We start from the raw sequence: 23,120 nt of genomic DNA, 5'->3' as shown, positions 1-23,120 counted from the left end.
AGTTGGTTCTTCTGATAAAACCATAATAAATAAAGGTGAGGTAGCTAAAAGTCCTTTGTAATGCAACTGCTGCTGCCACAGCTCCCCTCCATTTCTTCAGTATCACCCAAAATGTGCCAGCATATCTCTCTACTGGTCTCTGTCCTTCCATGAGAAAGCAGGAGATGGAGCCCCAGCCCAGCCCGCTCAGCAGCCGCTGCACGGGGAATCGCTGCTGCAGAGCTGTGACTTCAGCCGTCGTTTAGCTGGCTGATAAGTCAGAGAGCTGATAAGTCCCTGTGCTTTGCCTGGAATAAGGGCGGCCATAAGAGGCAGCTTAGTCAGCCAAACCTCCTCCTCCAGTGGGCTCTGGAACAGCACTTGGATATTGAGGCTTGTGTTTCCACCGCTGCTGGCTCCTTTATGCACCCCAGTGCTCCTGTGGGTCAGTGCTTCTGCCTCAGACCAGCCCTGTTCCTCCAGTGGGCTCTTTGGTTTAGGAGGATTCCCCAGACAGGCAGAGCAGTGTCCTCTTGCCCCTTCGCTGGTTCCACCTCCTGCCATGGGCAGGGACACCTTCCACGATCCCAGACTACTGGTCAGAACTGGCACAGAATCACAGAGTCCCAGAATGGTTTGGGTTGGGACAGACCTTAAAGCTCATCCAGTGAAATGTACCATTTATTCTAGAAAAATGTGTTGAGTGAGAAGAAATATGGTTATTTTACGTCTTGCCATAACATTTTCTGTTGCAAAGGAAGGAGTATGTTTCCTAGCTTGCTATTCGTGTGAATGTTTTTTTTCTTCTAGAAAAATGTGTTATGTGAAAAGAAACATGGATATTCTTTCACTATCAGCAGACATAGATAGTGCAACTGCCAAACAGATTTAACGCATCCATGTAAACAGAAGCACAGAGATATTTCTACACTCTGTGATATTTTTGTCTTTCCTCAAGCATGGCAAGGAAACATGTCTCCTCTGTACCCTGTAATGTTTCTGCATGCAGCGAGAACAGGGAGGGTTTTGGAGGACATGGTTTTCTGTCTCACAGGCCATTGTTAGTTCTGCTTAAATGTGTTCATTTCCTAACCAGGATTTGTTGCATGTGCTTCTGGTCCTGAGGTGGAACTGAGACCCTGCCCAATGCCCTGGAGGCCCCCTCACTGTTTGGATTTATGTTGCCATAAAGTGAGACATAGGTTGCAGCAAACATCCCACTGTACAATGGAGCAACCATAAATTTGACTAACCATTTGCTGAAAGCTGGTATCTTTTCAGACGTGGAAATTTTGGATTTCTGGAAAAATGATATGCCCCAGCCCCAAAATAAGAATGAATATCCATTTTTTCAAAGATGGTGGTGGACTCCATCAGCAGCGCGTAATCGGCCGTCAGGGTTCGCTGGATCCCCTCCTTGGTGTCAATGAGCCCCCCGATCTGGGTGAGGTTGCAGTTCCTCTGGGTGATGTACTCGCCCCCCTCGGGGTACCTGCAGAGCTGTCACTTACCCATGGGTGTCCCAATCCCATAGCCTGGAATTTTGCTACTGGGAGTGGATTATTTTAATCACCCCTGTTGTGTTTGCGGTAACCGGTGTTAAGCAGAGCAGTTCAGACCTCTCTTCAGCAGGCAGACAGTGTAAAGTCTGGAATTTACACCATTATACACAGAGGGAAAGTGGGACTAAAATCCCACCAAGTAGGGAAGGTGTCTGCCTGGAGCTGCAGGATGGCAATGGTGATCTTGTCCCTGTACGGTGACCCTGGGGATGGGACTCAGGGCAGCCATTCCCCCCGCCACCACTTCTCCTTCATGACGTGGAGCTTGTCCTCCTGACGATGAAGATCCCTCCGATGTTCTGGATGCCCAGAGCACTGGCCTCCTTGTTCTCATCCAGCTTGTAGATGAACTCCACCATGGCCACGAAAACAGACAGCACCAGGCCGGCTGCCAGGCTAAGGGGGCTAAGGGAATCAGAGGGAATCAGTACCTGCTCACGCTCGGCCGTTTTGCGGGGGTGCCAGGCTGGATCCCTCTGCCCCCTCCCTGCCTGTCTCTGGGGTCAGCATGCTGGTTCCCCCGAGTGGAGGCTGTCAGAGGGACAGACCAGTGAGCCCCTGGGGATGGTGTTTTAAAACGTGTCCTGATCTGGCTGCTGCAGCAGCAGATGACCCTGATCAGAGCAGACATGACTCTAGGGACTTCTGCCTATATTTTAATGATTTATTTGTCAGCTTGCTCTAAACTACCCTACAGTCACACCTGGAAGGTGCAAGTGATTTCAAGTGGATGTAACAGCTGAGAAAGGCCCCTCGGCTTCCTGGTGGGCCCTGACCCGTTGCTCTTTGAATGGGAGTGGGGAGAAGGCATGTATAGATCAGCCACTGATGGGCTGCGTCTGAGAGTGTGGCAAAGAGTTGGTAAGACAGTGTGACTGCATCGGGACACCCACGGAAGAGGAAGAGCATAAAAGCAGTTCCGTTGTTTCCTGAACCCGCCGTGAGGGCAGATCGCTTTGATTTCTGGTCATGCACACAAATGCACGTTCCACTTAGGGAGGCGGGGCTGGGTCTGACCCTCCTGCTACTGGGCAGCTCTCATTTCTCTATCTAGTCAGGCTAAATCCTGCACAAGGGCAGAGCTGCTGGAGCTCTGGCTCTATGTGATCCCTGGGGGCTGAGCTCTGCGGGACCGCGGGGCTGCGTGGGCACCTTGGCAAGGGCTGTACCTTTGAAGGGGGGCTGGAAGGGCTCAGCAGAGGGTGAGCATGAGGTTTGGGGCTGTTTCAGGCATCGGGACAGCGGGGACAAAGCGCTCCGTTACTGCTGCAATGTTCTGCTCCCCCTCTGCGAGCGCGCTGGCAGGTGAGCGACAGCCGGATCTCGTCGGCCACGGCGCTGCAGAAGGAGCGCTGCATGTTGATCACCGCGTCCGTCTTCACCATCACGGGGGGCTGGGGCTTGTGCTTGACCCGCAATCCGGTGTTGCAGGTCATGTTGTCCTTGCCGGGCAGCCGTCGGTCGTTGAAGGTGTGTCTGCCACAATTCCTTCCCTCCCACCCCCCCACTCCCATTCCCTAGGGAAACACAGGTGCTTTTTTTTTTTTCTTGTTTTTTAATCCATTCTTCCCTAGTTAAGGGTGCATCCAGCCTTGTTGCAAAGGCCTTGTTCTTGAAATGAACAAACCAGGCTTTTTTTTCTTTTCTTTTCTTTTCCCACGTTACTGTCCGTGCTTGGAAGTTCTGGCTCCTCTGCGGTGATGGATGCAGCTGGGGATCGAAGCATTAAAAAAAAGGAATGAAAAGTAACAAAACCAGCGCAAAAAGCCCCAAGATGTTTTCAGTGTGTAGGTGTGGATCAGGTGCTGACACCTGACCGAGTGTTCCTGTTTATTGCCGTGCTGATGGAGGTGCTTCCCAGATGCCTCTTCCTTTCCCGGACAGTGTATCCAAAATGTGCTGTGTGTGTCCCGCGAGGTGAGGGGCCACCGCGAGCTGCTTTGAGGGCAGGCACAGCCTTGACCATCCCAACCTTCTGCCACCATGTTCCCAGGTGGACATCCCACTCCGGATGGCTGCGGCCAGCACAGATTCAGGCTCACTCCCCCCTTCCCAGTCGGCTGCCCTGGATCTGCTGAGGAACGTGTGTCGAGGTGCAGAAGGTCCTGGGCATGCCACGCTGTGCCCTCCCTGGCCCGGAACTTGGGTCCACGGTGTCACCCTGGGCTTGGGCTGGAGCTTGGCACGGGGAGTGTGAGTGGTGTCACTCGTCTGCAGGATAGACTGAGCTTTGCAGAAAGAGCAGAGACGGAGCTGAGGACCTGGAGATCGGAAGCAGCTCTGCTCCTGCTGCTGCTGGAGCCCGTGGACCTGGGTGCTTCCCATGCTTCCAGTCTTGAGTTGCATTTCAGTGGTGCTGAATTTCATGGAAATCGGTAGTTTTGGCTCTTTTTCAGGTCCTTGATGCAATGGACAGCACTCAGTCCTAAACCAGGCCCACAGTCCCCTCCTTGGCTCTGGCAGCTCTGCTCCTCCCAGGCCAGCCCTGGCCCCGCAGGCTGAGATCCATCCCCATGGACAGGCTGCCTGAGGGATGGCAGTTCGTGGTCAGAGCAGGAGGGACCCCAGGCAATAACAACACAATTCATGGAGGATTTCCTAAAAACATTTTAGTGTGTGTTTGCAGAAAGGTCTTTGGTAATTCTGCCTAAATTCATCTGCAGGACCAACCTTCTGGGTTAAGCAACCTGAAAATGGCAGGGATGGAGCTGAGGGACGCTACTCGAGTGTTACTTTAGGTCAGCAGAGGGGTTTTCCATTTGTTTAATTTTGTGAATGAATCCACAGTGTCCCACTGGCTGCCTGCGGGTCCCAGAGCTTTTAAGCACCTTTGCATCACGTGTGACACTCTGGGTTACAGTGGGCAGAGGAAGTCCCTCTTACCCCTGCAGAGGAAGGGCGCTGCTGTTTTCTACACCACCAGTGTTTAAATTCCCTGCCCCGCCTGCCTTCCACACAGGTGGGCACAGCTGGGGTCCTGCAGCAGGTCACTCGCTGCAGCCATGGCACAGAGCAAGGCTCTGGGTGCAGAGCTTGGGCACTGGCTGCTCCACTGCTTGGGAGGGCAAACGGGGTCAGTTCAGCGGCCGGTTCCTGCAGTGGCCACAGCACCAAATCAGCTACAGATGGGTTTGTTCCTTGGGGCGAGGAGAAACTTTCCAGAATGGCCGTGGCTCAGCTCGAGACAACCTTCCTGACTGAGCATGGAGAGGAACAGGTGGGGAAAAATCCACTGTGTTCCATGATGGGGTGGGGGAGCAGCTCTTCCCCCTTGAGCTAATTTACTAATTCTGTTTTGTTTGGAGTCACTCTGTTGTTTCTTTACATCATGGAAAAGCAAAATAGGGACAAAGGAAATGAATGTAAATTCTTTGCATATCTTTACTTTAGTCAAAGTATGACAAATCACCTGCTGATACCCATTGCATTGGCAGCTTTCACCCCTAATTTTTCATGGTTTTTGTGAAAAGGTCTGCCCCACACTTCAGTCTGTCCTCTGCTCAAGGTACTTGGGCAGCAAACTATTAAGAATCTCTGACAAGCCTAACAATTTGCAGAGGAGTACAGAAAGCATGTCATTAGCTTTTGGAAGTTTTCATCTCTGCTTTTTTTTAGAGCTTAGAAATTCACAAGGAAAATGTAAAATCTACTACGAATGCTGATTTCTGTGGTATTTTACTCTCTGGACATTTAAAGCCAGTTTCAGGTTTTGTTTTGGTTTGTGGTATTAACAGTAATTCCAGATGCTCACCTGTCACATTTGTGAGTAAAATCAAATCAGGCTGGTGTCAATAAATAAGGGACGGAAGGAAAGGGTTCATCTGCAGGGTTTGATCTGGCTGGCAGTACACCAGTAATTACAAAGCCATAATGTAGATGCAGGAATTTGGCTGCAGTTCGTGGCTGATTTAGGAGTGTATGGGCGCTGCAGAACGTTCCCTTATCGAATGTCAAGTGTTTCAAGGATCAAAACTTCAACGGGGGCCAGGGGGAAGGGTCTGTGCCGGGCCGGGGTCCCAGCAGCTCCTCTGCATTGTTTCGGGTCCCGCAGGAAGGCTGAGGGCTGAGATCGTCCACGTTCCCTCAGGTCACAGTGAGCCCAGGAGCACACACGGAGGCACGGGAGAGGCTCCGGGAGCTCTCCTGGGTGAGCTGCCCCGAGGCGTGGGGCTCGCTGCTCCTCCTCTGGGATGAACACACATGGCTTTGGGCTCCAGGAAAGGCTTCGAGGCTTTGTCATGGGGTCTGTCCCTTCCCAATTCTCCCAGCACATAGTTGTAGTCGGATGATTTCAGACGTGAGTTGTCGCTAGTCCCAACCAGGTCACGGACGCTCACAGTCCTCAGTTTTCCAGTCCCTCTGCCTAAGTGAAGAAAGGAACCAAGTTAAACAGCGTTGGACCAAGGTGACAACAGTTTAGATACAATTTAATAACCCAAACCTGCTTTTTCTGTATTTCCTCCCTGCTCTGTCTCACAGGAGAGTTGAAGGGAAAAAGCAAGTGATAAGGGGACGGTGAGCTGACACATGCTGTTGGTTGACTCCAAACAGAAAATCCACCCCAGGGAAGCTGCTCGATGGGAGCTGGTTCCTCTTTGCATATTCTGTCTCTCTGTGGGTTTGTCCCCTCGACATCAGACCCCGGCTGAATCCTGCTCCCAGCAGCCGCCACCGAGGTGGAGCAGTGGGTGCCCAGAGCTGCCACCAGGATCCACGATGTCCCTTTGCTGTGACCCCCCCAGAGAGCCTCTGTGCCAGCAAGCACTCTGTGGACTGTCGTGCCCCACGGTCACTGGGTGCTGGGGTAAACACTGGGTGAAGTACAGAGCAGAGGGCTCGTGATGCCAATGCCTGGGAATTCTCCTGCCCTGCCAGCCCCGTGTTTGTTCTTTTTTTTTTTTTTTGTCTTTTTCTTTTTTTGAGAAACATGTCAAAGTAAGAAAATCCCCTGAATGTCACGGAGACTATTTTTTCCTTTTTCCCACTCTTTTCTGTTTTGTAATTGTTACAAAATGTTTACAAAAAACTATATTCATAGAAATTCTGCATGTCCACAAAGGGAAATTGTATTTACATCAGCCTAGAATGATCAGCAAGTAACACAGTTACTATGAAACCAATCACAGTGTCTTTACAGCAAACTGTGCACTTTGATATATCTAAGCAAAAGGGAAGATATTGAGTATAAACAGGCATAAACGTCATTATTTTCTAGAAACACCAGCTTTGTGACTGAAAAAGCTGGGATGTCGTTAAACAATGAGAGTTTAGGATAGAATGAGCAGCACCAGCAGCAATTCCCAGGTGTTTGGGTTCAGTTGGGAACTGGTTTTATCATCCTCTATGTGTTGTGCTTGAGACCATGACCACCACCCCAAACGTGCCACAACCCCCTTGGGCACTGTCTGAGCCTCATTGTCTCTTCCATCTCTCTGGCCAAAATTCTACCTCCCCTTCCCCAGGCTTAATTACCTGTCTGATATCAAACTGTGGGAGGTGTGTGAGGGCAAGGAGAGCTGAAGCCTCCAGGCAAACCACGGTGGGAGAGAGCTCCTGTGGATAGCTCTTCATGGAATATACAGGCTTCGGCACCTCTCTGTGATGAAAAGCTCAGTATCGGGCTAATAAGATTCTTGACTTACATGGAAGGGAAGAGGCAAACAGAGCTTTTATGAACCCGATGGCCTTGTCGGGGCTCTCAGCTTTTCCGACCACACTCACTGCTCCCATCCCAGAAACTGCAGAACTCCCTGCCTTGATATAATAACCCCTGGGGCTCTGCCTCCACTTTTGGGGTTTGTTTTATCGCTGCTGGAAGGGCACAGCGAAGGAATTTTCTTTATTTCCCAGTGTGCAGGGTGGGCTGTGCCACTGAAGCCCAGAGCCCTCAAGTGAATAGAGATGTGAAAGACTTTTGAGGGTGACCCTTAAAAATAATTAAAATGGTGTGCTCAGCTCTGCCGATCCCCCCTTGGCGCCAGCGTCAAAGCTTTGGTTTTCTGGGGGCTTCTTCTTTTTGCCATGTTCTCTGCATATTGATCAGGGTTCAGAGCATAAAAGTGAGGCCTCATGCTAAGTGATGCAGAAGCAGCTTTGCAAAGGCATCCGTTGCTTTTGCCTTTTTTCCAGCTGGGAGCGGCCGTTCCCTTGGCACGTGGGAAGGGATTTTGTTCCCAGAGAAGGTCTCCGGAGGTTTGTCACGCAGGGTCAGCCGGCGCTGCCCCATCCTGCCCCTGCTGTCCTCAGCTGCCTCGCGTTATTGCTGATAACGATTTATGTTGACAATTCCTGGTATTCCTGGCGCAGGCTTAGAGGCGGTGGGTCACAGCCAGTAAAGGGTGAGCTGCTGACTGACAAGGTTAATTGCTGCTGTTTTATGAGTGAAATCTGTTGTCTCATTCATTATTCATTCGGAGGTGATTGGCATTTCCTGATTTTCTCCATATTTTGCCCAGAGGGATTAATTGGTGCTCAAAGGGAACCAAAATGTCTGAAGGTGCCTGGCTGGGATTGGGAGGTGGGAGGGTGGGAAGATGCCTCTCACCAGCGATTTTGCTGGATGAAATCTGGGTTAAAAATTGTTCTCTGCTGAGCTGAAAATCTAAACACTGGCATCCAGGGTCAGGAGAGCACCTACTCGCAGATGTACAATTACCGCTTTGAAATGGACATGGTGGCCAGTGTCAGCTGCCTGTCCCTGAGAGGGGGCACAGGGATGCATCACAGTTGTCTGGTTTGTTTTGGGGAGAAGGAAAGAGTTGGTGTTTTACCTGTGAAAACATTCAGGTCCAAACTTGCCTGAGTCCTCCCTGAGTGGCAGAGACTCCTGCTGCCATCATTCCCTCTGTTCCATCCCCAAATTTCCATTAAGGAAATCAGGTGTATCCGTGCAGGGACTGTCCTGCCCAACCCACTCTGGCAGGCACCAGAGGAGATAAAGGATTTTGCTCCCTGTTTCCATGGTTGTTTGGACCCTGTCTTAGTGTTGCAAACACAGTTCTTGTAGGCTCCTGATGCCGGACAGACAACAGTGTTATTAAATGGAAAGTTATTACATGCAGGTGCCAGTAAGCTAGGTTGGGATGAGATAATGCCACTTGTGGAAATCTCAGGAATATCCTGAAAATTTCTCATCTGTGGAGCTGGAGATGCAGGTGGCATGAACTGGGATCAACCTGTCATGCTATAATGGAGGGGTCTCTGGAGGAGGCTCCCCAGCTCCTGGTTGTGCTGCAAGTCACTTCACCCCCTGGTTCTGCAGGCCTAGGGCAGGTTTCTTTTTGTGCTATTCACCTTTCTGCTGGGCTCCACTTCTCACTGGCATCAACCAATGTGTCTGGAGGCTCAAGTTTCTGGTGGAAAACATCAGATGCAGAAGTTGCACAGAAATTCTTTAAGCCAGAGGCTCTGTCTTTTCTAGTTATAATTGGTGTTTTCTGCTTTCTTTCTTTCCCTGTTCACCTGAGCACAGCTCTCTAAGCCAGAGGCTCTGTTTTTTCCTCCCTTTCCTTGCCCTTCTGTGTAGGACAATGTCTTTCTTTTTTTTTTGGTGTTTTGTCTTCCCAGTGCAGTCCTGAGCTGATGTGGCCCTTCTGCTGATGGGCCAGACTCCTGCCGGGGCGTGCAGAGCCCGCACAGAGCCTGTCCCTGTCACCCAGCGCAGCTGCCTCCCTAGGAGCCAGGGCACGTGTCTGCAGCTGCCGGTGCTGCCCAGCTCTGGCAGAGGAGCAGCTCCTGGGGCAGGATGACACACTTTTAGGTTTTTAATGCTCTTATTGTCTGGAGTTACCAAGGAACTCCCCACGAGCAGTTCTTGGGCACCACGGCGGCTGTGACAAGAAGGCAGTTCTTGGTTTGCACCGGGGCCTGATCCTGCTCTGGTCCAGACCCATCCCTGCTGCTCTCCTGTGCCCCATGCTCTGAAATGTCCCTGAGCACCAACACCTCCAGCGGAGCTGCTCCTGCCACTCCCTCCACTACTTAAAATAAAAGGTGTCAGCACCTTGTCTGCCCCTGCAGATTGCTCAGCGCTCTCACTTGTTTACTAAGCTGATGCTTTCAGCGTGCTCAGAGTGTGCTAAATAGCACCATCGATATCATTTCAAGGCACATTATATCCAGAGCCCATATGTTACCTCACCGCTGCCAAAAGAGTTTGCAGTCTCTGGGCTCCGAGGTGTTACCTGTGTCACAGTCACTTCGCTAATTTACGACAGCTGCCTCCCTTTCAAGCCCATGAAAAACACCTCTCCAGACCTGCTCCTCCTCTCAACCCGCCCTTCCCTCCTCTAATGGTGCCCTTTTCCCTTCTGCTGGGGACCGTGCTCTGGTTCCTCCTGCAGCATGTTTTTGTATTTTCCGCAGTGATTCTCCAACGCTGTGCTCTGCTGTGTGCCCACCTAGTGCTGAAGGGTAAAAAGCCTGAGAGACTGGAACGGTCTGTGCCTGAAATCTTTACAGCATGCATGGAGAACAGGCAGAGAGATTCTGGGCAGCAGGGGAGGATGAAAATAAGAAACAAAGCACAGGGAGCAAGATAAACACATTAATGGAAAAAAAAGCTATTATGTGAGCACAAAACTGGCTCCCGAGGGTACTGGGTACTTTGCTATAAAGAAGCAGCGAATGGTGCATCCCATGGTTCATCAAGACCCTGCAGTGACACAGTGTCTGTACCAGCCTCAAGTTCCCCGAGCTGCTGGGATCCACCACTCCTTGTGCTGTCCTATGGGAATTGTAAAAATGGTGCCAATCTCAGCGCTCCCAGGCAGGTCAACCTTCCAGAGGTGGGGTGGTGTGGGCTGTAGGCCCTGGGGGCATTTGGCTTTTTCCTGGCTCAGGGCATGCCTGTTTCAGGTCCTGAGAGGGGACAGGTGAACCTCATTCCCTTTCCACAACATCTCCAACTGAAAACTTTTCCCTTTGTTCAAATGAAACTGAGCTGTTTTAGCAAATAAACCCCTTTCCCTGCCCACAACATCTCCAACACCTTGTGGGTGCTGCTGGTTTTCCCTGGTCTTGTTCTAACCCCCTGCCGTTGGCAGGGACACCTTCTGTTAGACCAGTTGCTCCAGTAGAAGCTGCACAGCATAGAATCATAGAATGGCTTTTGGGCTGGAACGGACCTTAAAGCCCATCAAGGCATCTGTCCCTTTCTGTGTGAGCCGCTGGGGCTCATGGAGCTCCCTCTGGCATGGTTTCACTGGTGCACGGGCCAGTCACCAGGCAGGGCTGCAGCTCGAGGAGCAGGAGGCTCTCCCAGAATGGGTTGCTGGGGCTGTGCAGGGAAGAGGGAGCTGAATTTCAGGGGATGAGCCCGCAGCTGAGGGCTGTGGGAGGCTCCTCCTCCTCTCCACCCCAACAGCCAGGACTGCTAACTGTGGGGAAGGGGTTCCTGGCTGAGGAGCAGAGTGCTGGGGGAGCACCCCAGCTCTGCTCAGAACTTAATATCTGCCGAATGTCAGCCAAGTTCCTGCAAGTGCAGGAGCTGCCTGGTGGATCGTGCCGGCATCGCCTCTGTCAATATTTAACTCTGGGTCAATACAGCTTGATGTTTGGCTTAAGGGCTCACAGAAGCTGATAATATTGCAAGATTCTTTGCTTGAAAGTCAGAAGGAATTAGAAAATCCTGCTCTGCATCGCTGGAGTAACCCAGCTGTGTTTCCAGCAGAAACAGTAATCACTATCAGTAAGAAGAAAATATGGAAAGCACTGGCCTTTTCCCCTCTTTCTGGAAAGGCCTGAGGTCTGGGTTGGGGTTATCATGTCATTGAGTGCAATTATCTGCAGGAGAAGTTCTTTCTAGAATGTATTCAGGTATTTAGGCTTATAAATGAGGCTTTTAAAACTGTTTAAATACCTATCATTTTTATGATTTGTTTCGTGCCTCACGTGTTTCTTCTCCCCTTCTCCTTTTGTAAGACGTGTTTAGAAACATCACTGCAGGGAACAGGGATGCCCCTGGGGTGGGGCATCCATAACTTTTCTGGACAACCTGTGCCAGGACACTTTCCACTAGACCAGGTTGTTCCAAGCCCAACCTGGCCTGGAACAGGGAATACCTTAGTTCATGGGGTCATGGGAATGAATTTAGTAGAATCACAGATGCCACATGCAGGGGCTAGAATGAGATGGGCTCTAAGGTGTCTTCCAACCCAAACCTTTCTACGATTCTGTGCCAGGTTGGATGGGGTTTGGAGCAACCTGGGGTAGTGGAAGGTGTCCCTGCCCATGGCAGGTGGTGATGCCCTGGCACAGGGTGCCCAGAGAAGCTGTGGCTGCCCCTGGATGCCCAAGGTTCCCACTGCCAGAGGGCACGGTTAGAGGGGATATTGGGAACAAATTCTTCCCTGTGAGGGCCAGCCCACCTGGTCCTGGGGGAGCTGACAGGAGTGTGTGACAGAACAGGGGGAATGGCGACACAGGGTGGGGGGACAGTGGGGTGGGCTGGTTTGCAGCCCAGAGCCCCACGAGCCCAGTCTTATTTAATGGCTGCTGTAAATAGCTCTGTTATGCTTCTTTAGGAGCAGTGAATTATTTGAGTTATCAAGAGCTGTGCGCACTAGTGGGAAGGACACAAAATCAATGCTGAAATACTAGCCAACGTTTGTGCCTGCTGCAGGGGATAATTTTTTGTTTATAGAAAAATCCATAAGGTGAAGTTGTGTCTGTCCTGCCCCACTGAGCCCCACGGGCAGGGCCTGTCCCTGCTGTAACCTTCTCAAGCATCTTCTTCTGGCTTCTTGTTGATCCCCGGACAGAGAAGCCACAAGTGCAGACAAAGAGTGTTTCTTGGGCAGTTGAAAGGTCGGCAGACATCACAGCGTATCATTGCTGATCCCCTTGTCCTGTCACTACATTCTCTTGTAAAAAAAATTAATAGAAATAAATAAAGTAAAGAGGGAAGAATTTCTTTCTAATATCCCATCTAAACCTGCTCTCTCAGTGTGAAGCCATTAGGGATCCAGGGGCAGCCACAGCTTCTCTGGGCACCCTGTGCCAGGGCCTCTCCACCCTCGATACCATTCACTGCCCCAGGCTGCTCCAAGCCCCATCCAACCTGGCCTTGGACACTTCCACGGAATCATGGAATGGTTTGGGTTGGAAGGACCTTAAAGCTCATTTTGTTCACGGCAGGGCCTGGGCCCTTGGACACTGAGCTGCTATCTCCTGTGTAGAGTTAGAATTTCACAGAATCTTTGCTTCCCTCTTTATCCACAGCCTCCTCCTGCCCAAGCAGAGCCCCTCGGCTCGGAGTTGTGGCTTACAGCAGGGGAGGGATGGAGGGAGGCAGGACATTTCCCATTAAAGGAGGATCAGGAAGTCAGAACAAGGCTCCTGCAACACTTGCACACTGTGGAAATAGGTGCTGACACATGCAACCCCTTTTTTCATGCTCCGGTTGTGTATTTGTGGGGAACCCCGGAGTGTTTTGTGTAGAGAACCCCCCTACAAACCACAGCCTCCCTCCCTTGGCTGTACTTGAGTTTTTCGATTTTTCAGATGCCACCACTGGTTTGGTCTGTCACCACATGGAGTCACGGCAAAGCTGAGCCCCCGGTGTAATGCAGCAAAAAGCTGAGGGACTGTGGGTTGATGCAGAGGGATGGAGGGTGCCTGATTAAAATGGGCAGACTCCAGCTAGGCACAGAAAAGGGCATTTTCTCATGTGTGTTCTCATGGACTGGGAGCTGGTTTCTGCCCCCCTGAAGCGAATGATGCTGTTCAGGAGCTCAGGTTTTCTTCCCACTCCCTGTGCGCAGCCACTGAATTCGTCTTAATTTCCTGCACCAGTGCCTCAGATTTATTTATTTATTTAATATTCCACAGACACATGAGATGAGGCCAAGATGTATAACTTCCCTTGCTCTGTGCATCAAGGGTTTCTCTAATATTTCTGGCTGGAGGGTGTGTGTGTGGGAAGAGAGGAAAGGAGCCCACTGCCAGCATAACAAAATCGCTGCCCCTCCCACCAATCATTTACTGTGAATGAGACATAAAGGGTCCCATGAGGGGATGGTTAGGGGATGCTGCCTTGCCTTGGATGCTGAGGGTCCTGCAGGGCTGGACACGGCTGAATCACCCCTCAGAGCCTCTGATGCTGTACATGAAGTGTTGGTGTCTCGGCTCTCCTGCCAGCCCTGTGGTGGGGAGACATGCCAAAAACCCAAACCAGTTTGCAAACACCCAAACAAGAACATTAATAGGCCAGGGTTCATCACTATTCTTTCAGCAATCGTTCCTGTCACAGTCAGGGATTTGTGATCCAAGCCAGCCATTTTATAAAATCACCCAGCAAGGCTGCTTTATAATTTACTATTGTTTTATTAATTTTGTACACATCTGTCATCACCCAGGAAAATATTTATTGTGACCAGCACAATCACTTCCCTGACCTCTTTGTTCTTTGCTAAAAAAAAAAAAAAAAAGTAATTTTTGTTTTGGAATAAATTCAGTACACAAAACGGGAAGTCTGAGTGGCCTTAAAGGTTTGTTCGTTCAATGACTGATCCATGAGCTGGCTTGACACTGAATTTGGGGGGCTGTAGAAGCCTGTATTGCCTCTACTTGGCCTTGTTAAGGACTCCTGGAACTCCTTCTAATGGACTTGGACTAGAATAAAATGACAAAGAATCAGACAAACTGGCCTTTGGAAGGAGCCTGCTTTCCCCATTAGATTTTGGCTGGATATTGCCCATTGTTTCAGCCTGACCTGGCTCTGGTGGTTGCCGTTACCTTTCACGTTGATAAACTGTTATCACTGAATTATCCTGGCTGGAATGGGATGGAATCGGGAGGTGCCGTGCCCTGGAGCAACATGCAGAGACACAGCTCGTGCCTGCAGCAGATTGTGCAGATGGGGATCAAGGCAGGGAGAGGCTGGCCTGGAATGTTGCAGAATGGGATGGGGAGGGTGACTTTTGCTTCTCTGGAGGGGTTTCCTGGGAGTGAGCTGGTATGAAACCTTCCTTTCCTTTCCATGTGTAAAGGGGACTTTGCATTATGCATCTCAGAGATGCAGTTGAAATTGGCATGAACTGCTAATCCAGCTGCTGCACAGGTCTTGCAGAGGGAAGAGCTTTTCCAGCTGATGCTGTCTGGGCTGGATCCCTTTGTTTCCTTGAGTTTTGGCTGGTTTTCACTGTGTATGGTCACAGCAGGCAAGGACTGGGTTCCACAGAGCAGGAGGAACAGCATCGTGTCACATGTGTCACTGCTGCTGCAAAGGGCTTTGGTCAGGGTAAATTTTGCTGGGTTTGCATATGGGTGTGAGCAGGAGGAACAGGGGAGTCACGAGTGTGTCACTCCTGACAAATGGAGATGCAGGCTATAAAAATCCATGATGGGGAATATCTGTAGGAGCATCAATCTTCATGAATGATGGCTGCCCTGGGTCCCCAGCAGCTGCCGCAGCCCCAGCAAACACGGAACTCCTGCATCCGGTGCAGGTGGGGCGAGTGCCCTGGAGCCATGAGCTGGGACCCTGTGGGTGCTGCTCCCGGCTGCAGCAAAGCTCTGGAAATCACTGTAATGCAGAGGGAAAATAAACCAAGCCCTGGGACGGGCTGAGGCAGGGCTGGACAGTGGGATGGAGAACACGTGCTGATATGTAGGACAAGTTTGGGAGTTCTGTCCTGCCCGCGGCACCTCGGGCAGTTCTATCCCAGCCCTGATCAGGGGCCTGCCTGCCCTGTCCTGCCCTGAGCAATCCCTGGCAGTTCTGGTTCTTTTGGCCTTGATCCAGTGAAGTCTTGTGCTAACTGGAGGGCTGGGACAGGAGGCAGGGAGCTCCGGGTGAAATCTGCCTAGCCTGTCCAGCCCGAGGAACTCATTGGGAATGCTGGTTCTTTTGGCCTTGATCGATTTTGTAGTAATTTCCAAACCCACTGGACCAAGCAGACGCAGGGTGAGACCTTGGAGCAAGACCATAAGGAAGTCTTGAAATGTGCTTCCTTACCACTGGCTGTGTTTGAAATAAGGATAATTCCATTGTGTCCCTGACAATCATAACGCCGGGCATGGAAAGCCCCGGGGATATGGTCGTGCCACCTAGCACCTGCTGCTGTTGTTCCACAGGTGCGTGTTAGATCAGGCTGCTTGTCCCTGGTGTCATTCGGAGCCCATGGAGCCCCTGTGAGGCTGCAGAAGGTGCTGTGCCCCTGGTAGCAGTGCTGGAACTCTGCGTTCTGGCTGGCACAGAGCCCTGGGGGAGATCAGGGGGTCCTTTATGCCAGCCTTAAGATCATTCTGTTCTCCAGGGAGTTTCAAATGTTTCTTGCCAGAAATACCATCACCTTAATTCATTATTATTTTCACTATGTGAGTTGTAATCTTGTCATTACCAGCAGCAGGGAAAGAAATTGGCACCAATTCAATTCATTCAGGCTGGAAATAAGATCGGTGTCCCATTTCAGAGCTGCAGGCGGCACTCTCCATCCCTAGCAGAATCCCATCTACCAGCTGGTTTATTTATAATTCCAAGGATCCTGTATCCAGCTTAGTAATATAAATATTGCCACCTAATAAATCAATATTTAGGTGAGTTTCCTGGTGATATTTACAACACTGACACTTGAACTTTCTGCAGAAAGTTTTCAAGGGAGAGGAAGAAAGTTCTGTTTGTTAGATTTTTAATGTAATGTAAAAATATCTATCTGCTTTAAAAAATAACACAGTAAGTGATGATGGCATGTTTTGAGGCGCTCATGAACCAGGCCTGGGAAGAGCCAGATGACTGTGCCAATCCCTGTTTATGTGGCATAGGAGGAGGGTAAGGGTGAAGCAGAGAATGGGTAAAATTCCAGACTGAGCAGTGGGAGCAAGAGTGAGCATGCTGTATGTACAGATCTAGCAATAGAGAAAATCTGAATCTAAAATATTGGAGGGGGTTGTCCTGACTTTGTACCCATCACTGTCGTCCCAGTCCATCATCTCCAGAAAATAGGTCGGGTGCGGCAATCTTATTGGAAATGTGTATTTTCCTAATCCTGGTTTTCCCTTGGACCATCAATCCTCACCGCCAAATTAACGCCCAACATTTACCGTTGGGATGTTTATTACCGTGAGCCAGCTCGGGGTGGCAGCTCCAGCTGCTCACAGCACTTCTTCAGGCGCTGTTAATTTTAAATAAAACTAACTGTAAGACATTTTGCTATCAGCAGGAGTGTGAAGCCAGGCCTGGAGTTATCATCCGTTTTGTTACATGGGTTTAGGACTGATTCTGAATTGGTCCACAGTGGTCGGGTGTTATTTTTTGGGATTGAAATGGGTGTCTCCAAGTTTGCAGCAAAGATAAAACAATCATGCCCACAGTTACTGAGTGTTCACGCTGAACTTTACCCGCTCGTGATCCCGTGTCCTGAAATACTCCCATAGTTTGAAACAGTTGTCTGTGGCCCTGAGGAGAGATCTGGTAGCTCATTCCTCTTTGACATCACAGGCGTGGAAGCTCGGATTGAATCCCTGGCCCAGGAGGTGTGGATGTGAAGCCACCGCAGACCGTGTGAGGGGAGGCTGCGTGGGGGCTCGGGAGAGCAGGGTGAAAGAACAACGTTATTATACCGTTGTTCAGAGAATTATGTCATTTGCAAAAGAATCACAGCGCTGCCTCCCACCTCTCGCAGCTCAAGGTCTTTTCCATTTGTGGGTGGCTGTTGGCAATTTTAAAATCTTTTGATCATTTTACATTTAAAAGGCTTTGAGAACAACCCAATTAGAGGTGAATCACTCTCTATATGTGCAATTCTGCACTAATTGCTTATTTTTAACATTCCTCATTTCAAAGTTAATTTGCTTCCCTGAACTTTTGTGCTGCTGTTGGGCTAAACTTCCCCCAGCTCCTTCCCCTGCAGTAACCTCTGATCATCTTGTTTTTAACAATAAAGGAGTGAAGGTATGGGCACTGTGTCGCTGTTTTCTCCAGGCTGAACAATCCCAACTCTCTCAGCCTTTCCTCATGGCAGAGGTGCTCCAGCCTTTCCTACAGCTCCCTTCAGCCACTGGAAGGCCACAATTAGGTCACTGCAAAGCTTCTCGTGGGAAGCCACTGTCCCTTGTCCTGTCATTCCAGGCTCTCGTAAACAGCGTCTCTCCATTCACCAGCCTCACAGCCAAGAATTTCACCCCAGTATCTCATCTAACCCTGCCCTCTGGCACCTTGGACACTTCAAGGGATAGGATAGCCACAGCTTCTCTGGGCAACCTCTTCCAGGGCTCCCAGTTCCAGCCCCTGCCATGGGCAGGGACACCTTCCACTATCCCAGGTTCCAACCTTGGTCATTCATAGAACTATAGAATCATGGAATGGTTTGGGTTGGAAGGCACCTGAAAGATCAGCTTTAGACCAGTGAGCTGGGAGTGAGGCACATTTTCATGGAGGAAGAAGTAGGTTTTAAGGGACCCCGCGGGGCACAAGAGGTGTCCAGCTTAAAACTTAAAACTGTGTGCCAGAAACTAAAACTAGGAGAACTCCTAAAACCCCAACATGGGGGCACAGCTGGGGTTGGCACATCACAGAAGTACCCAGCAATTTGTCCCCCTAGCAACACATATGGGGAAAATTCCTTTAACAGAAAGGTGAAACAAAAGAGTAGCCAGATGCACCCCACCCTCAATGGGTAGCTCTTTGTTTTTCTAGCAGCCAACGAAAAACAGCCTCCCTCTCCGGCGTTCGGGACGGACTGCCCACACACCCACCTCCAGCGGGGCAGGGAAGGTGGGCCAGGGATCCTGGGGTCTTTCTCCGCAGAAGGAAAGCAGGGCTACAACGCAGCGAAGGCTCGAAGCAACGGCGGGGCAGGGCGGCCACAGCCCGGGGTGGCAGATGAGGGGTATCCAAATGGGGAACCCCCCAGAGGTCTGGGCAGGCAGGGCGAGTGTCCGGCTGGATCCTCGGGAACAGCAGGCTGGAGCGGGAGGGACGAGCACAAATCCCGCCTGGGATCCCGGGAAGGGATGGGACAAAGGCTTCACAAACCCCTGGGCAGCCGATCCCGTTCCCCCGCGGCTGCAGGGGGCGCTCCGGAGCGAGCTCGGGAAACACGCGGCACCGGTGGGTTCCGCTCGCAGCCGGCAGGGGCGCTGGCGGCTCCCGGTGAGCAGGGCAGGTGCGATGGAAACAATCACAAACCCAGTGCCAGCCTTCTCGGCTGTCAGGCCCTTTCCCCTCGGGTGCATTATATATCTATATGTGTATAACCAGTCAAACAAACAACAATAACTATGGCAGTAACAGAATTTGAAATCAAGGGGCTTTTAGGCAAAGATGTGGAAAATAGGAATAACAGTTCATACTAGAAGGCAGGAGCCTCCCTTGGAATGGCAGATGCGACCCCCCTTCCCTCCGAGTTATTATAGGTCACCCGGGCCAGGACTGCTGTGGGGTGTCTTGGTTTGAAAGACACGTGTCTGCTAAGTCCGAGCACACGGAACTGTCAAGGAGCAGAATTGCTGCAGGTATGGATTGGATCAAATCCAATACCTGGCACTGGTGCTAGAGCCGTAGGCAATGTAATTTCAGCAGCGAGCAGATGTATAAACTGCACTCGGAACAGTGTTTAGACAGGATTTTTCTGAAAAGCCTCCTTTTTAATTACCTCGCCAGTCCATCAATAAGATGTTCTCCTCTGTCCTTCTCTGAGCTGAAAGAGTATTCATATGGATTTTTCTCCCAATAGATATGTGGCACTACCCAGTTTAATGGACTTTTTTTGAGAACATCATTGTAACTGTGAGGTTAGCTCTTATTAATATTTATAAAAAACCGATTCCATATTAATACATTCATGATATATCTTAGAGGTGATATGAATTTTGGATTAATTAAGAATGTAAGTCCCAGGCTCCTTCTTTAGATTGTTTTTACAACTATCTGCTCTTAGGCATTGGTCTAAAATAATGAAATGCATATGTATTTAGCTAAGACAGGGACTGAAGGAATTAGTGGGGAGTCTCTGTACCTTCATTTCTGATGGGAAGAGCCAAACCTGCTTGTGTCTCTCCTTGGAGCAATGATGCTCCTTGGACCACGGCAAAACAATGATTTAAACAAAAGCAGAGTAATTGTCCTCTCCTCACCTGAGAATCATTTTCCCCTTGTTAGGGGGTGAGCTACCTGAAGAAAACTTCAGTGGAAGGAATGAAACAGGAATTGGGAGGAAAATGTTTTATGTCTGGAAAATATTTGAAAAGAGAGGTTTGAACCTTCCCCAAGCTTTTTAAAAGCATCCTTGAGAAATGAGCACAAATTCTAGACAATGGCCAGCATCAACTGGCAATTTTTTGCCATTGTGCTTGGGCTTCTGCATTATCCAGAGCAACTCATTCTCACAAGGTTAATGGGAATAGCTCTTCTGAGCTGGAGAATTCTAAATTGCAGATGGTGACTAAAGGTGGGCCCACATCGTCCTGTTTTAAAGAGAGTATAAAGCATTCACATGAAGTCGTGCCCCAGTTCACTTTTGGTCCACACACGAAGTGCCTTTTTATTTTTTGGTCCCAACTGAGCTGAGTTAACCAGAGCCCTTTGCCAGGATGAGCTGTTCCCAAACAGTGTGCACTGAAGGCAGGATGCTCTCTGAACCAGACTCTCAGGCTGGGGAAGGGAAAGCCCTGCCCACAGGAGTCTGGAGAGTGCAGCAAAATTTTTCTATAGTATTATTTTTAATTGCTGTCTTTGCTGAATATTAGCAGAGGGCTACACTTTTGTGTTAGTGGAAAAACATCACCCTGTTTCATGCCCACCAACTTTCCACAGTAATAAATGCTCATAAACCACTAATTTATAATACTTAGCCCCACTGTCTTCTTTCATCTGGCAGTTCTGGAGTCCCAGACCTGAGCAGCTGAGCTGTGTGCAGCCAAGGCTCAGAGGGTTCCCCACTGGATTTACGTTAATGAGAGGGAAATTCCTTGTGTATCAGTCTGGTCACAGGCTTAGTGTCTTTGTAATCCTTTTAATAATGACACAAAGAAGTTATTATTTCTTCTCAGGTGTTGGAGAAAGATCTATAAGGCCAGTCTTAAAATCATTTAGCGGTAAAACACTGTGCCATAACTCCACATTCACTCGAACCCCTTCCGGTGGTTGTAATTAGTATTTTATCTTATTGATTAAGCATATTTGCTCTCCATGAACAGCCCATAATTTAACATGTTGCTGTTCCTCCAAGAGCAGTAACTCCAGGGCTGTATAAAATGTGAGCAAAGAGACATAATTCAGATCAAGGCTTTCCCAACGAAAAGCATGAGATGCCAAACCTTTGAGAAAGCAGCTGCTATTGGTGTATCCTTTATGGATTCAAGTTCTTTGTGTCCTGTCTGTTCACAGAAATAACATAAAAATATATGTGTGGGTTTGGGGTGGTGCATGAATAAAGCTGTGCATTACCTGCACTTATGCTATGGGAAGTTGATAGCTGCTGCTCCTGCAGCTCGGGACTCCCATGAACCAGGAGCTGTTGAATGATGGTGGTTGATATAATGATTTAATAACTTTTAACATTTAAGTGTTGATTAGATGTGACTCCTCAGTGTTAAATAAGAAAAAAGTATTTATGCTTCATTCTGCTGTTCCTGCATTTACTTGAAATAAAACCTATATAGAAATTTAGCAGCTGGCCCGGCGAAGTAGGTCACCCGTTAACGAGGCACTGACTCATGCAGAGGGAGAATTTAATTTTTTGTGCTTGCAGCAAAAATGTGATCAATGGGGACCGGAGAGCGAAACAATGCGGGGCTGCTAACCCGTGAAAAATGCAGGAGATGAGTTAAATGTGAACCCAGGAGGAAGGTCTTGAAGATCGGCATCTAAAAGGCATCAGTTTCTGTGTGGGGTGAGAGTGTGAAAGTGCCTTTTAGAATCTAACAAGGATTAGGCATAATAGGACAGGGACAGGGACAGCACGGGGAGAACGTTTCAAATCCGGTTTGATGAACTGATCTTTATGTATTCCTGCCTCATAAATGGCTTTGAATGCACTTTAATTATGTGGCAGGTTTTGATAGAAAGTACAATGTTTAAGTGCCTGTAAATTCCAAGCCTACGGAGATAATGAATTACAGTGCTGCCATGGAGCTCGTTCCACCTCTGATGTGCATGTTTAATTATGTGGCAGGTTTTGATAGGAAGGCAAATGCACGTTCAAGTGTTCAGGAAATGCCAGGATGAAAGCTTGTTAAGAGCATTTTTCCCCAGTTCCTCCTGCTCTCCTTGCTACCTTTGTTTGGGGGGAAATAGACCCCACAAAGGATTATTCCCTGCTGCTGATGTTCTGACCAGCTGGGAGTTAATTAATGTTTTATCATGAACACACCCCACCCCTCACCAAGTCCAGGCTCTCTATCCAAAACAGGTATTAAAAGGAATTTAGTTGGTTTTTTGTCTGGTTTTGTTGTTGTTGTTGTTTTGGGCTTTTGTTTACTTGCTTTCAGAATAATCTCACTGTTGATCTTTTTATAAAGAAGCCCCTTGCCGAGAGCTCCTAGGGATAGGGCAGTTCCTGCAAGAATGGAGATTTGCTGGTTCCCTGATGTGGACAGGGACACCTTCCACCAGAACAGGTTGCTGAGACCCCTGTCCAGCCTGGCATTGAGTTGTAGAATGGCCTGGTTGGAAGGAAAATTATGGATCATGTAATTCCACCCCTTCCCACCCTGTTCCTCACCTCTTGAAAGAGTGAAAAGCTGGGCATTGCCTGCAGTGGAATAAACACGGACAGGTTGTATCTCCCAGCTCAATTTTGGGCAGTCTCAGTGGGATCGTGGAGCACATCCCTCTTCCTCCTTGAAGTTACAAACTGCAGTCTCATTTGTAAATAGACTTCACTAAGGTGCTGTTGATGGAGTGAAACAGAAAGCAAAATTGTGGCTCAGAAAGATCACCAGGAATGGTTTTCAGAGGAATCTCAGAGAAATGTTCCAAAAGTGGCATTTAGCAGATGTAACAGCCCCGTGATGGCTGCAGTGCTGGCCTTCACACTAGTTGAAATACCAAGGAGAGAAAGGTAGAAGGACATAAAAAGGTCCTTAGAAAAATTTAAGCTGGTGACATTTAGTTCTGTCTCCAGAGGTGTAGAGGTGAGGGGTTCTGGAGACCACTTCTGTCAGATGTGCACCTGAGACCAACCTCTGTTTAATTTGCCTCAAGAGAGGTGAGATTCCTAGTATGAAGTGTCACATGAAGCTGGGGAGAAAAGACCCCTTGGAAGTTTGAATGGCAGCTCTCTCCAACCCTGTTGGTGTCACAGCAGTGGGGTGCATCGACCTGTGGGGAACTCAGCAGGCCCATGCAGAGTCTGGTCCCAGCATGACTGTGACATTCCTTCAGGATTTGGGACATTTCAGCACCTGTGACCTGATGAACTGGGCAGCAGCAGGTCCAGGGCATCCTTCCCTCAGTCTTATTTTAAGAGAAAGAAAAACTTACTGTGTGGTAATGGAAATGGAATTTTGTACAAGAATCTAACTTAAAAAAGGATGGGTTTTACAGTGGCTCTGGAAAGTGATTTTTTTGGAAACGAACAAGCTCAGTAAAACAATGGTCTTAACACCTGCAAAGTTAGGAAATTGTAAATAGCAATT

The sequence above is a fragment of the Corvus cornix genome, chromosome 23 (assembly GCF_000738735.6).
Source record: "Corvus cornix cornix isolate S_Up_H32 chromosome 23, ASM73873v5, whole genome shotgun sequence".
NCBI classification, from domain to species: Eukaryota; Metazoa; Chordata; class Aves; order Passeriformes; family Corvidae; genus Corvus; species Corvus cornix.
This window is presented reverse-complemented; position numbering follows the sequence as displayed.